Source organism: Meleagris gallopavo, chromosome 4, assembly GCF_905368555.1.
Source record: "Meleagris gallopavo chromosome 4, MGAL_WU_HG_1.1, whole genome shotgun sequence".
In the NCBI taxonomy this organism is placed as follows: domain Eukaryota; kingdom Metazoa; phylum Chordata; class Aves; order Galliformes; family Phasianidae; genus Meleagris; species Meleagris gallopavo.
In genome coordinates, this window is record NC_139407.1 from 50,508,387 (window position 1) to 50,523,869 (window position 15,483).

At 37.3% G+C, this 15,483-nt stretch overlaps 1 non-coding gene across 1 annotated transcript; it reads right to left on the bottom strand.

Moving 5' to 3' along the window:
• Positions 1-12,807: 12,807 nt before the first annotated feature.
• On the bottom strand, positions 12,808-12,973 carry LOC116216636 (U1 spliceosomal RNA). Its single transcript, XR_004159778.2, has one exon. It is a non-coding gene; the product is annotated as a U1 spliceosomal RNA (small nuclear RNA).
• Positions 12,974-15,483: the final 2,510 nt, after the last annotated feature.

Genomic DNA, 15,483 nt, shown 5'->3' on the forward strand with positions numbered 1-15,483 from the left:
TAATTCATGCTCCCTCCACTGCCTTTAAAGAAATGAATGACTTCCATCCTCTCATTAATCCATGAAGAAGCTTTGATCCAGTTTTTACAAGTGCAGTTCTTTGTAGAAGAAAAGAGAAATGTTCTCTTCCTTCCCCACCCCTGCCTCCCCTCCTGTCTTCTTCCCAGAGGAACTTTTTGGCTTTACTGTTAGCTAGAAATAGAATGAAGCCTGCTGACTGCAAGCTTCTGTTGGACAAATAATATAGCTTGCTTTAAACATATTGGTACCCACAGTTGAGCCAGGCAAACAGATGGAAAAAGTTTAAAATAAAGCTGTGTAAGCTCCAATGAGGCAAGAAATATATACTTTTTAAAGTTTTTTATCTTTCTACAAAAACGGCACCCCAGGGAAGGTTCAGTCACTGAATTTCATAGGCCAGGTGTTCTCATGAAAAAGGAAGAAACAAAGAAGTTTTTTGTTTTGTTTTGTTTTGTTTTTTTGTTGTTGTTTTTTTTTTGCTTTTTTTTTTCGTGAGCAAGATGGGGGGGGGATACCATTTTCTGTATTATGGGAACGCTTAACACAGAAGAAATCAACAGGGGTCTCAAAATGCAACTTTAAAAACAGCTTAAAGCGCTTCTTTTTAGTAAGTATTTAAATATTTTCAAAGTTTGTTTGTACCCTCCATTTCTTCTGTATTTTCTTCTGTTTCAGAAGAGTAGTTTCAGTTGCTTCTGAAGTACTGAAAATTACTTAAAAGGAGACTTTTAATTGATGATAGATTTATTTTCTCTTCACTTTGGTTTTCTGGGTATGTTTTAGAGAAAGATTTCAAAGTGGATAAGAGAGCTATGAAACAACAATTGCTTATAATGATTCATTGTTTTTTGTTATGTTGTATTGTGACCTGGTTCCTTAGCCTCATCCTACCTGTGATTCTACTGAACTGTTTTGGCTATTGCAAAAGCATACATTGAAAAATAGAGCTGTTAATAGTGCATAAAGTTAAATGATCAGAAACAATCCTGGAATGAGTAAATAATTTATTTGCACCAGGAGGAAAATATATATATATGTATATATATTTAAATTAATAGATTTAATTTGAGTAAAACATGGAACAGATCATTATTGTTAAAACAGTGATTGAATTTGTATTATTTATTAATACCACATAAGTGCATAAGTTTTTTGGTTTACTTGATTTACATTTTCCCAAAAATATTCTACTGTAATATGATCTAGGTATTTGTAATACTGTTTCAAAAAATGATGCTTTTCCAGCCCGATTCTTTATACCTAGTGTAAATCTGATTGCTTTACACATGTAAGTAGACAAAATTAACAGCAATGGAAATACCACCCCATGAAAGGTAATTACAGCTTAGCTAATGTCCTTCTCTAGATAAATATAAAAATTGGCCTTCTTCTGTAAACATAATTATAACTTTCTCCATAGTTATCTTCCCAAATCTGTTGAATATATACAGTATGTAAGCATGTAAGTACAAATGCATAGGGCACATTTTCCCAAGAGTAACAGTATTATAGTGCTTAAATATTTTGTTCTGTCTGATCAGTTACAGAACTCTGTAGCACTGGGGCTCTTGCAGCAGTCGGTATTTGTTTCTTTTCTATGGTTCAATGTTCTCACTGGTACATATAATGGGTTGACGCTTGTATGGAGCAGAATTAAAGTAGGAGAAAACTAAGAGAACTGTTAGGGGATAATTTTCAGTGAAGCAAGTAGTATAACTTTGTTTTGTTTGTTTTTTCTCCAATGAGAATTTCTCTGAAAAAAATGTAAAAAATAGTTTTTCTTGACCAACATAAATAAAAGCCATTTTATATTGACTTTTAATTTTTTTTAAGAGCCTTAATAACTTGAATAGTTGAGTTTTGAGTTAAAAAAAAAAAAAAAAAAGTAATAAAACAGCATATTTTTTATCTGGAATTGAAAAAACACCAAAGGCTCTTATTTGCCCAAGAGCTTTAATTCTAATGTTGTTCATGAAGAAAATTCTGAAGCCAAATTTTAAAAAATGGTTTTAAAACCTTAAAAAAAATTTTTTTAAAAGTTATCAAATTTCAATACATCTCTATTAGCAAGATATAAAATTTCTGTGCTTGGATGCAATTAGTATCGATTATAGTTTTACCGTATGGATAAATATCTGATTATAATATATTACAGAATATATTCTATCTTTAACAAATATGTATTTTATTCTTCCTCTAGCCTTACTCTATGTTTCTTTGCAGATTAGATGGGAGGATGCTGTACAGGCTGGTTTAAATCCCATTGTTTGTTTGAACAGAGCATGAGGTGGTTAGTAACTGCAGTTCTTAAATTAACCAGAGCAGGAATGTAGTTGTGGGCTTCTCCTTGCAGAGAGAAATACATTTGAATAATTACTCTTACATGCCAGAAAGCTAGCTTTACTTCAACATAGTCAGAACCGCTTGATGCTGCTTGCTTCACAGGTTTGTTTGGTTTTTAATGAGGGAAGAATAAGGCTTGCAGTAAGGCACTGGAGATCAGGGAGAGGGACCCCAGGAATTTGGCATCTCTTTCACACAATGATTTGCTATAAGCTCCTGTTCCAAATACAAAGAATTTCCTTCACAGCCATAGGCTGTGACACTGTATGCAGATAATGGTGTGTAAGCAATAGTGCACACATTAAATTACATTTGAATTAATGATGAGGAAATACAGGAGTCATAACACATTATAGTTTTGGACAGGTGTTCAAATACAGGTTAGAGCTGCATAAGCCCTATATCTTATGATAGAGAACACTTTTGTCATTAGATTTTGTGCTCCTTGTCTTCCACTTTTTGAGTTAAAATAATACAATATTTGCAACTTTTTCCTCTTAGCAACTCTGCTGCTAAGTATCCATTCAGATTTTACTTTTATCACCTAGCTGAGGAAGTGGCAAGTTTGAACTCTATATGCAAAAAGCAAATGCCTTTTGAATTTCTCACAGGCATTTAATTATACAATCAGAGATCCTTTGGGCAATAACTGTTCCCTTCAGATCTGTTCTGTGAATTGCTATCCTGTTTTTGTTTGTGCATGTTGCTTTTGTTTTTATTTGCTTGTTTGTTTGACATTGTACAAAAATGATGTCTATTTCCTTTCCTCTAAGCTCAGGAAATGCTTAGTATGTACTCTTTAATTTGTTCTTTTACCTCTCACCAAAACAAACAAATGAACAAAAAAAACACGACCATGAGAATACATCTTAAACAAATATTGTTGAAGGGATTTCTTACCACAATTTATTGTCACATAGTTATAATGGTTTCTTAATGGCTGCATCTTAATGGTATGTAATTTAGATGGCAAATTCACCTTGTTTTCTGCAATGGGAGTTAGATAGCATGTCAAATTTCTCCATCCTTGATATATATATATATATTGGTCATAGCAAACATAGTGACTTATTTTAACCTACATCTAATGCTGGTTTTACTGAATTCTATTGCATCAGTCTCTGTGTATATATGATAAAAAGTGCTCATGGCTTCTTATAAAGAGGTTATATCCCATAAAAGCCAGGTACTCCTGCAGATTCCTTTACTTTTTTTTTTCTTTTTTTTTCCCCCCAGTTTATTTTATTTGTAGAGAATGACGAAGAAATGGAAAAATGAGTTTTTCAGATCTCAGTAAGTCTTCAAAATTTTCCTTATTGATCCAGCATAGGATTCACAGCTAAGAGAGATGTTATCAAGTAAACAGCCACCTATATTTCTCACTAAGGGCTGCATTTTGCTGTTCCTTCACAAATACACCTGCAGAATTTATGGGAAATTCAGACTCTTTTATGCATTTCTAATTATGAAACTCCTTTATAGCTACAATGGGAATAAGCTAATGTCAGTCTCTTGCATGAAGCTTGTGTGAAATTTTGTAGGTTTTTGATTCAGTGACATGTGAAGTTATATATTTATCTACACAAGGGAAAACCTTGCAAGCATTGCAGATTTATTTATAGGTGCTTATTTAAAAAGTTGGTCTTAAATAAATAACTTCAAATCAGGGAATAATTTATTTTTTGTCTCTCCTGCCTTAGGAATTGCTAGTGTTTGTGTCTGAAACTGTATCTATCTCCTCGAATAACTTGACTCTTACACTGTTTTTAGTGGGAATACAAGTTGAGCCACTATGTTTCAAATTGCAGAATACTGTCGTCATTCCTGAAACAATATATGCTATATAGCCAAGCAGTCAGTCTTCCAAACTGCTCACGATATCCCGAGGCTTCTTACGATTTACATTTAAGTAACTGTGTGGAAATGAAAAAAATACAACAGTATAGTATACGTCAAATTGGGTTTGGACACAGTCTGAAGCAATTAGGATTACTTCAGTTAATAAAAAGAACACTCATGAAGACTGATGTGGTATAAGAGTATTAATTTGAAGTGGAGATTATAACTTTATTTTGACATAAACTGAATATTAGCTAGACATATCACAGGAAAAAAAAGAGCTCTGGAACGACAGCATGCAGTCTGACTAAGGGTTTGCCTGAAGCGTTCAGCAGCAAATTCCAGATTCTAACATCTGTCCAAAAAAAAAAGGCAAGGTGGATTTATTATTAAGGCACTATATGGTTATTTTCAGTTCTTTATTCTTTAGTTCTGCTGCTAATGAGCTAAAAAGGAAATAGAGTTATAGAGGGACAGAAGTATGTTTATTTTCAAGGGCTTGTCCTGGATTATCACTTTCTGTTTCCTTCCATCTTTTTTTTTTTCCCCAGAGTAACTCTAGCACTCCTTTGCCTATAAAAGTGCATACCAAGCACAACTCTGCCCTTTTCATGTCTTTTTAAACTCCTGCCCAGGAAACCAGAACAGTCAGGGCCACCCAAATATGTCATCAAGGGACTTGCCTTTCTTCTGAAGATTTTCTCTAAAACTGTGTGTATGCAGTAGCATTCCATATGGTAACACTGAATAGCTTAAAAATCCATTGAGAAATGATTTGGCAAGAAGACGGCTGAAACACTTCTCTTCCAGGCCAGGATCTGTTTGCTCTCTGTGTATGAACCATTTAGAGGATGTACAGGTTGTAGTGGAGTGTTCAGGCCTTGCCCAACAGCCCATCAGACACAGATCTTTGGTTGATGTAATTCCCCTGAAGTCAATGTAGCTGTACTGATTTAGACTGATTTAGAAATGAGCCATATAGATTCACTAGTTTTAGTTAGAGTCACAATAAGAGAATGATTGCAGACTATGTATAGAAGAATGAATAAGTGTTTGCAGTGTGGAAGAGAGGAAGCTTTTTACAGTTTGTAGAATGTGGTACCAAAAAGATTTATTAAGCAAAATAAAATAAAATAAAATAAAATAAAAGAAGAAAAGGTAGGAGAGGTGTGTGAGAAATCAATTTGTTTTACTAGAAGCCACTTATTTGGTGTGATTTCCTGTCTACACGTAGTTTTTCCTCTGTAAAGACGACTTATTTTCTTACCTTCTTGTTTTAAAGGATAAAGGTATTAAAACTGTAAATGCTTTGGAAATATGATTAGGAAATGTCTATTAAAAAAAAAAATAGACTTTAGGTATCTAATTGGTCTTTTTGAATTCCTTTAGGGAAGTAGTCGATTGAGAAGTGGTTTCTGTTGTTTAATTTATGAGAACAAAAAGAAAACATGAGATGAATTATTTCAGTATTACTGATCTGCTTTTTCTTCTTTTCAGATTACTTTTTATTTTTTTTTTTATTTTCTTGGGGGGGGGGGGGGGAACCTTAGGGGGAAAAAAAAAAAAAAAAAGAGATAAAAACACATAACCAATTATCTTACTGCTTACATTCCCAGACCGTACAGGATAAGATAAAAGTGCAAGAGTCTAAACTTAAAAAAAAAAAAAAAAAAAAAAGAGCTGATGTCAATTTATTGCCTGTTATTAATTCAGTCTTCTTGTTCCTCTTGTAGGCCTTTTTTCACCTTTGATTTGTCTTCCATCCATGCAGCCACATATTCAGCCACCATGCATAGCATCCTAATAATTTCTGTGAGTTATTCCAGAAATACATTTTTTCTGACACATGCTGCCTCAGGCTTCTCCTGAAAACATCTTTCTCCATGTTAGGGTGATCACTTAGTGTCTATCATTCTTTTCTGTCCTTCCAGTCTTTCTCATTGCCTTTTGACTATTTCCCACGCAGCTGTTCTCATTGTCTGCTCTTAAATTCATCTCCATTTGGGAAAAAGCTTCAAGTTTGTAATACATCAGTCCATTTCCACCTCACTGCCATCTTTTGTTTGCAACAGCAAATCTCACTGCTTGCGAAAAGCAAGGAATCATATGTGATTCACTCATGTAGTATTTGTCAACTTTTTTTCTTAGAACATTTGTCTGATAGACCTTTTCCCTGAGGCAAATGTAAACCCTATGTGTGTGAGATCAGAGGGAAGCAAATGCAATCACAAATTGGAAGAATAATTTGCAGATGGAATGTATTAATTATAGAAGGAATTTAGGTTGAGTTGTAAGCACAATCATTCCTGGATATAAAAATCAGTTCTTCTCACACTTGAGTTCTTCAGAACTGATCTATTTAAAAAGATCCCTAGAACACAAAGAGGCAAGGCTTGGCTATTCATTAAATTAGCAATTAGGCAAAGTATATAATGATATATTAAAATGCAGTGTGGAGACAGGAGGTAAAAAAAACTAAAAGTAGGTAGGTCAGGAGGTAAAAAAACTAATGAAGTCTCCTTTTCATATGTGAAAATGAAATGTCACAAAAGCTGAAAAGAAACATTACTGCTGCAGATATTTGGAACCACATTTCTGTTCTTGTAGCAGCAGGAATCATAGCTTTGTGCATTTCAGCAAACGTGCTGAAGTATTCATAGGAAAAGTTAAATCTCACTGTCAGTGTCATCTGTATTCTTGTGTACAATATGATGTACCAGGACCAAGAAAGACAGGTTGGATAAGTAGCTCTTTTTGTTTACAGTAATTAACCATATGATCTAAACTACATCTCAGTGTTAGTGGGGTAGTTGCTTGTACAGTTATACAGCACAACTCTGAACAAACTCTGAGCCTGAACACTGAAGAATGTTGGAGAAAACTCTATTCAGTTTTTGCTGTCTTTGTGCAGGAAGAAAAAATGATTCCCTTTGACAGCACTAAAGATGGGTGTGTATTTGACTTTCACCCACGGAGAAAAGCAATATTTATATATATTCTGTTACGTGGTTCTGTGCTTTGTTTTTTGTTGTTTTTTTTTTTTTCTTGTCATAAGTGTTTTATTCCCTATTTATTTATGATTGTTCTTTTCCATGTTTTGCGTAGTAGACAATATGTAAGCATTTCATACACTACAGACCTTTGTTCTAAGAGCAAATAAATAAGCAAGACTTCCAAAAGCTGGGATAAAAATGGAAAGACGGGGTTTAAATGTCATATCCATGTTAGTCTGTTAGAGACTAGAGTACAGCTGGACTAAGCTTTCTCAATAGAGCCTGGACACAGGTACCACAGATTACCTGTATGGTGAAATAGGAAAAGATAGGCTCCTCCGAATGGGATAAGAAAAACCATGCTCTGTAAGACTGAGCCAAATACAGAGAGTCGATACTAGGTTACTTCTGAAGAGCTCTCTAAAGTTTTCCATCTGACTTAGGACTCCAGGCAGACACTTCTTTCATTTGATTTCAAGAATCCACTTCTGCAGATAACTATGAATGCTCAATTTTCTTAAATGTATTTTTTGTATAAAGTTTTCTATTGGCTAAAGAATTGCACAGAGAGCAGAAGCACTAGGCTGTGTTCAATATCTTTTAGGACATTGTCTCAGACTTGGGAGCCCCAGCTCAAGGGGTACTGAAGTTTTGCTGAAGTTGAGCTATTGCATAGGTTAGATTTTTAAATAAAGAAAAGGGATTTTTTTTTTTTTAAGTGTAATTAATTTGTCCATCTTTCATTAAGCAACAATTTCTTGAATTCTTCCTCTTGAAACAGAGAAATTCCATCTACCTACAGTTAGCACGTCTCCCCTTTCATCAGTTCTCCTCCCTTTATCTGTCAGTATACTAGTCTGGGGGTTTCATTTTTGACAGTTGCCTTGTGCTAATAACAAAGTCAGGAAGGGAGTTAAAATCACAGAATTGTGGTTGTCATGAATGCTAATGGCAGCAATACAATGGTTTCACAGGGTGTAGTTATTGTCATGGGATTTGCTTCAACATCCGTGGAGGAGCAAAAACTTTCTGCATGTTCATTGTTAGCTTTCAAAACTTCTAAAATTTCTAAAACTTTTATTGGTAGAAATCAACCATGAAATAAAGTACTAACGGAATAAAAGGTGAATGAATTTGTTTTGGGTAAATGAAAATAAAATAAAGAACTATAGCTGTGCAAAATGTTGTTTGTGATTAACCATACATAATACTTGGTTCAGTAGCTATTGTTGCATTAAAAGGGTTCTTTTAGGCACGACTGCCTTGTCCCAGCTTCTGAATTTATGGAAATGCATAAAGAATTTTTTTTTTTTTAATAAGAACTTTCTTTCACTTTCATTTTTCCCCACACCATAAAGAATAGCCTTTCCAAAATTCCTTTGTTGTTATAATGTTTTATCAAATTGAAAAGAAGTATTTAATAGGGAGAAAAATTGCCAATAGAAAAAGTGAAAATATTGCAGTCTTTTACAACCAATTATAAAACTGAGCTATCATTTCAGGAACAGTTCTGTTTGTAATTTGACACACTAGATCATCAAGATAGTTCTAGAAATGCCCTGAACACATACTTAAAATACTTAAATATAATAGCAACTAAAATGAAATAAAATCAACAGAACCTAAGGTCAATATCATCATATTTCCATTTCTCTGAATTATTTACAGCGCAACTACTTCATTTTTTCTGCTTGAAAGATTTAATTTTAACAACTACTTAGATAACTATGTTTATTACTCGGTTGGAGTTTTTGGTAGTTGCTGTCTATACTCTCTTAAAAAGCAACAAGATCGTTTCAGTTTTAATTCTGCTAACTAAGCTTCAGCCTGAACTTAGTGCTTAAAAATACCTAGGCCAGATTAAACAGAACATAAAATAATGTCTTAAAAATGCAATGTTTGAATACAGTCTGTTTTGAATTAAAGAAGAGTATGTAAAGGATCTGAAGCTGATTTAGTTCTCAGCAGATGAGCTGCAGAGAAGGACCTGGGAGTCCTGGTGAACAACTGGTTGACTATCAGCCAGCAGTGTGCTCTTCTGGCCAAAAAGACCAGTGATATCCTGAGATGCATTAAAAAGAGCACAGCCAGCAGGTCAAGAGAGATGATCCTCCCCATCTACTCTGCCCTGGTGAGGCCACATTCATTTAGACTTACTGTGTCCAGTTCTAGGCTCCCCAGTTCAAAAAAGACAGCGATTCCCTAGAAGGGGTCCTGCAAAGAGCCACAAATATGATAAAGGGCCTGGAGCATCTCCTGTATGAGGAAAAGCTAAGTAACCTGGATCTGTGCAGCATGGAGAAAAGAAGATCGAAAGGTGATCTGACAAATGTTTATAAATATCTGAATGGAGATAGGGAGCGAATGAATGAGGTCAGGCTCTTCTCTGTGGTGTGTAGCAGTAGGACAAGGAGTAGTGGCCTGAAACTTGAACGTGGGAAGTTCTGTACTAACATGTGGAAGAACTTCTTTACATTACAGTGATGGAGCACTGGAGCAGGTTTCCCAGAGAGGTTGTGGAGACTCCTTCTATGAAGATATTCAAGACCTTTCTGGATGCCTACCTGTATGACCTGCTGTAGGGTACCTGCTTTAGCAGTGGGGTTGGACTCAATCATCCCTAGAGGTTCCTTCCAACCATTGTGATTCTGTGTAATACTCTGACATAAGTAGGACATACTTTCATACTTCTTGCATTTGCTAAATAATGACAACTTAATGGAAATATTTTAGAGAAGCATTTATCCTTGTAGACAACTTCATATTCCCTCTTACTTTAGGAAGTTGTTAATTTGTGAGACACGTTATCAGAAAGGAAGCATCTACAGACTTCATTCAGATAATTGTTTCCCCACTTCACAGACAGTCCCACTGAGGATGTGAAGTTCTGAAAAAAAGATGGGCTCTTGTACGTAGATTTTAGGGCAGAAATAGGGTCTTCTGCCTTGGCACAGGGAACAGCACTGATGTGAGAATGCTGGAGTGAAACAGCTGGGGCAGGCCTGGTGGTTCTGCTCCAGTGCATTCTTTCATAGCTGCTCCTTACTGGTAATGTGTTTGCTCATTCAGATTTTTTCTGTAATATGTGGAAATGAAAGGAAATGTACATAGGTTGCTCTAAAAGTAGTGCCTCCTATTTATTTCCATGGACATGACAACAGATACAAAGACCATGATAGCACAGTAGTTAATAGAGCAATTTTTCAGCTACAAAATGCTATTTTTCAACATACTCACCTCCATTAGCTATGTATTTTCACCAGTGATGAACAAGAACCTGCATGCTGTGCTTGTAAAAATCTGCATCAGTGGAGGCGATCTGCTGTCACAACTGCTGAAAAGCATAACCCAACACTGTACTGACATCCACTGTTTGATCTCCATAAGCATTCAGCAAGCACTGATGAATGTCAGTGGATGCAGCTCTTTCCTCGTGCAGAAATTCAGTGACACACCCTTGCTTCATAGACACTTCCATACCAGATGCCATGCCACAGTCTGCCCCTCTGCTGATATCTGTCACATGGCAACAAAATGTAATGGAATATCGGTGGGATACCTTGCCACCAACATCCATGCCTGACACTGTGGGCCAAGATAATAAAATAGGAGGTGTCAGCACTCAGTCAAGTTAGAGAACTCTCTCAGTTTCTTGTAGCATCAGAATAGTTCTACCTTATTGTGTTCAACATGCATCTTATATACCATTCACTTACAAACAAGAAGTTCCTGTCCCTCTAGCTTTCACTAATTAGTTAATTGGCCCTAGCTTCTCCAAACAACAGTGATCAAGGATGAAAAGTTTCTCAATTGTGACAAGATTAACAAAGCATACAGAAGAACTCCTGTTTACTGTTAGACACAAACAGACATCGTTTGCTCTCTGTCTTACATTCCAGTCTCCCAAGGTTTCACAGTGATAGGGTCTACCAAAGAGTCTGATAAACTCTTTGGTGACTCACTCACAGTTACATCTTCCCCCACAAGACTGGTCCGATGATAGTGGGATGTCTCAATTGATTGTTCACAGTCAGTTACAGATTGATCTCCTTGTTCTCTCGTTCCCCCCTTCCCACTACTGCACTTGACTGGTCTTTTTACCTGTCATGGAGTTAACTGGATCAATTTACGCCCGTGATGGCGGGCAGTAGGCCCCTGCCTTCCCCCCCAACCCCAGAAAATGGAAAGGAAGGAAGGGAGGAAAAAAAACAGTGGCAACAATCTATGGAGGAAAACTTATTTTACTAACTATGATACCGGAATGCAAGATAACACAATATCACAGAATCACAGAATCACAGAATTGTAGGGGTTGGAAGGGACCTCTAGAGATCATCGAGACCAACCCCCCTGCCAAAGCAGGTTCCCTACACCAGGTCGCACAGGTGGAGGTCCAGGCGAGACTTGCATATCTCCAGAGAAGGAGACTCCACAACCCCCCTGGGCAGCCTGTTCCAGTGCTCCATCACCCTCACCGTGAAGAAGTTCTTACGCACATTCGTGCAAAACTTCCTATGCTGCAGCTTATGTCCATTTCCCCTTGTCCTGTCTCCACGTACCACTGAAAAGAGACTGGCCTCACCACTATGGCCGCCACACCTCAGATATTTATAAACCTGGATCAGGTCCCCTCTCAGTCATCTTTTCTCAAGGCTAAACAGACCCAGTTCACTTAGCCTTTCTTCATAGGGGAGATGCTCCAGGCCCTTCACCATCTTTGTGGCCCTCTGCTGGACTCTTTCCAAGAGATCCCTGTCTTTTTTGTACTGGGGAGCCCAGAACTGGACACAGTACTCCAGATGAGGCCTTACCAGGGCAGAGTAGAGGGCGAGGATCATCTCCCTCAACCTGCTGGACACGCTCTTCTTAATGCACCCCAGAATGCCATTGGCCTTTTTGGCCACGAGGGCACACTGCTGGCTCATGGCCAACCTGTCGTCCACCAGGACGCCCAGGTCCCTCTCTGCAGAGCTCCTCTCCAGCAGCTCATCCCCCAGCCTGTATTGGTGCATGCAATTATTCCTCCCTAGGTGTAAGACCCTACACTTGCTTTTGTTGAACCTCATCCGGTTGCTTACTGCCCAGCTCTCCAGCCTGTCCAGGTCTCGCTGAATGGCAGCACAGCCTTCAGGCGTGTCAGCCAATCCTCCCAACTTCGTATCATCAGCAAACTTGCTGAGGGTGGCCACTATCCCCTCATCAAGGTCATTGATGAAGATGTTGAACAAGACCGGACCCAGCACAGACTCCTGGGGGACACCACTGGTTACAGGTCTCCAGCCAGACTCTGCACCACCAATGACGACCCTCTGCGCTCTGCCAGTCAGCCAGTTCTCAACCCACCTCACTGTCCACTCGTCTATCCCACACTTCCTCAGCTTTGTTATAAGGATGTCGTGGGAGACAGTATCAAATGCCTTTCTAAAATCAAGGTAGACTACATCTACCGCTCTTCCCCCATCCACCCAGCATGTGACAGCATCATAGAAGGCCACCAGGTTGGTCGAGCACAACCTCCCCTTGGTGAACCCATGCTGACTACTCCTGATAGCCTCCTTTTCTCCCAGTTGTCTGGAGATGGTATCCAGCACAAGCTGTTCCATCACCTTTCCAGGGAAATTAGTGCGAATGCAGTCCCCCACTACCACAAATTATGCAGTCGAGTTTCCCGCATTTGGGGAAATCGCAGAGGTCAGCACACTCGGAGTGCAGGGGATGAGCCTCGCCCTGGGAAAACCACCTGCCTGATCATGGTGTCTCACCTGCCATGTAAGTATAATAATACAATCTAATTGAAATTGAGACTAATAAATGAAATAAGATAGGAGAGAGGGAGTTCCTGAGACAGAGTCAAACCTGAAAAGCTTGGAACAGTTAGGAAAGCACCCTTCAGCACTCACTGCCAGGCAGTAAGAGACCGCCCCACCCAGAAGGGCCAGTTCCCAATACTTCAGTAATGTATAGGGATAGGTGCCTGGAATTGGAGCATTAACACTTTAACTCCCAGTACACTACGTGATGTTTTGATGTGGAATACTGAAAACCACCCAAAAACCATAAAACCATGACATTCCACCCCTTATTCTACATGGGTATTAATAAAGAAATTTCTCTTGTCTATCTTTTCCTCTCCAGTTGCTCTTTTTATGTTTAAACATGGACATACCTCTCACAACCTTAAAAAATATATATATTTTTTAGATGCATAGATTTTGTTATATGTTTCATGTAAGTCTTTATGTAGGCTTCATTGTGAAGTTTTTTTTTTTTCTTTTTCTTTTATTCTATGACTTGGAGTAGAGAGATAAAGAAATAATAATAATTTTAAATATCTTAAAAAAAAAAACCAATACTTTACATCTACTTTTTAATGTGTGAATGTGTGTGCAGATATGCAGACAAAATATAAGTTATACTCATCAAATACATATGACTATATTCCTATTTTATTTGAGATATACATAATCACTATGTTGAAGCAGAGAAAATTCAACTATAAACCATATTTTTAGAATCTTTCCAGCTTCTGGTGGGAAAATTAATTTATGTTGGCTTACAAATTGACAGATATACCCTGAAGCTACAGGAAATATGGTTCATCAAAGTTTAAGGAAAACTAGCTAAACTATGCCTGAGTTTAAATCATTAAAAATATTACTCTAAAATGGATTGACTTGTCAAATTTTTCTGTGCCTCTACTTCAAAATGTCACAAAACTTCTTTCATATAAATTGAGCTAAGACGTAATACACAAATAGTATCAGTAAAGTATGGAAGTCAAATAAATCAAATTTAATATTTTTCTTTTCCCTCCACTAGTCTTATTTTAAGTTATTGGATTCAGTTGGAATACTTTTAGGCCACAACCCAACAAACCACTTAAACACATTTTTTATTTCACTTTAAATTACAATTTGTCACATAGGACTGTTATATACTATTTGATTTACTTAAGCTATGTGATCAAGATTCGAAAGTTAAAATCAAAGTTCGAAATAAAACTCTTGTTGGAATCAGTAGATTTCAAAAGTAAGTGTACTTCTGAGCATCACAGTCAGCACTGTGTTTCAGCCAGGAATTTGAGATGTACAAGCATGGAGTTGGGGAACTGGAAGACCTTGGGACACTGCCTGACATGCAGAGGTACCAAATAGCAAAGAAGGCATGGAAAGCTGGTTGGGAAAAATCTTTGTTGGATGTTGGTGTTAATCAGACAATGTCTTGAGTTGGAAGAAAACTTAAAAATTATCAGTTTGAACTCGCTTACCATGGGCAAGGACACCTTCTACTATACCAGGCTGACCAAAGCCCCATCCATCCTGGTCTTGAGCACAACCTGGGATGGGGCATCCACAAATTCTCTGGGCAGCCTGGTTCAGTGCCTCACCAGCCACTTGGTTAAGAACTTCTTCCTCGTGTCCAATTTAAATCTCTCCTTTTTAAGTTTAAAGTTGTTACTCTTTGTCCTGTCAGTACACACAGTGGCAAAGAGTCTCTCTCATTTTTTTGTAGGCCTCCCTTAAGTACAGGAAAGCTGTTATAAGATCTCCCTGGAGTCTTCTTTAGGATAAACAGCCTTTCTACAGAAGAATGTGATTTTAGCAGCTAATGGACGGAAGTGGATCAGGTAACTAAGAAGAAGCAGATTCTTTTACCGGCATTAGTCTTCATACAATATGCACAGGAGGAAGAAATAAGGCCATAAAAATATGTTAATTTTCAAAGGCTTTAGAGATTCCAGCCTAGCACACATGATTTTATCCTGTTTTTTATGTTAAGATGCTATCAATACTATTTATCATAGGATTTCTGACAAAATTTACAAATGTGATTGATATAAAATGATTCAAATACTACATAAAATAATCAGATATTTTTCATGAACAGTAACAGAATTTGCTACTCTTTAAGGATGCCTTTCTGAAAATGTGATTCAGGACTTTTGAAAAGTGAGGTTTTCTAGATACTTCATGAAAGCTATGCTGACCCATTATTTAGAGGAGGAATCCAAAGCATTCCTCTCTATATAGTGAATTTTGAATGCAGTCTTGCATGGTATTCTTGTACTATTTCTTGATCTTGGAAGCCTACTTCAGGATTTTTTAATCCTTAATTTTCTGGGAAATTTTATCTACCACATAGATCTGGAAGGAAAAGTGAGAGTTACCTTAGCCCCTACAGCTGCAAGTTTGCTGTAAGCTAGTGAGCAGAGGAAACCAGAGCAGTATCACCAGTACATAAAAGAACTGAGATATAGTTCTGTTTCAGATTCAGGAATAACAGTGAT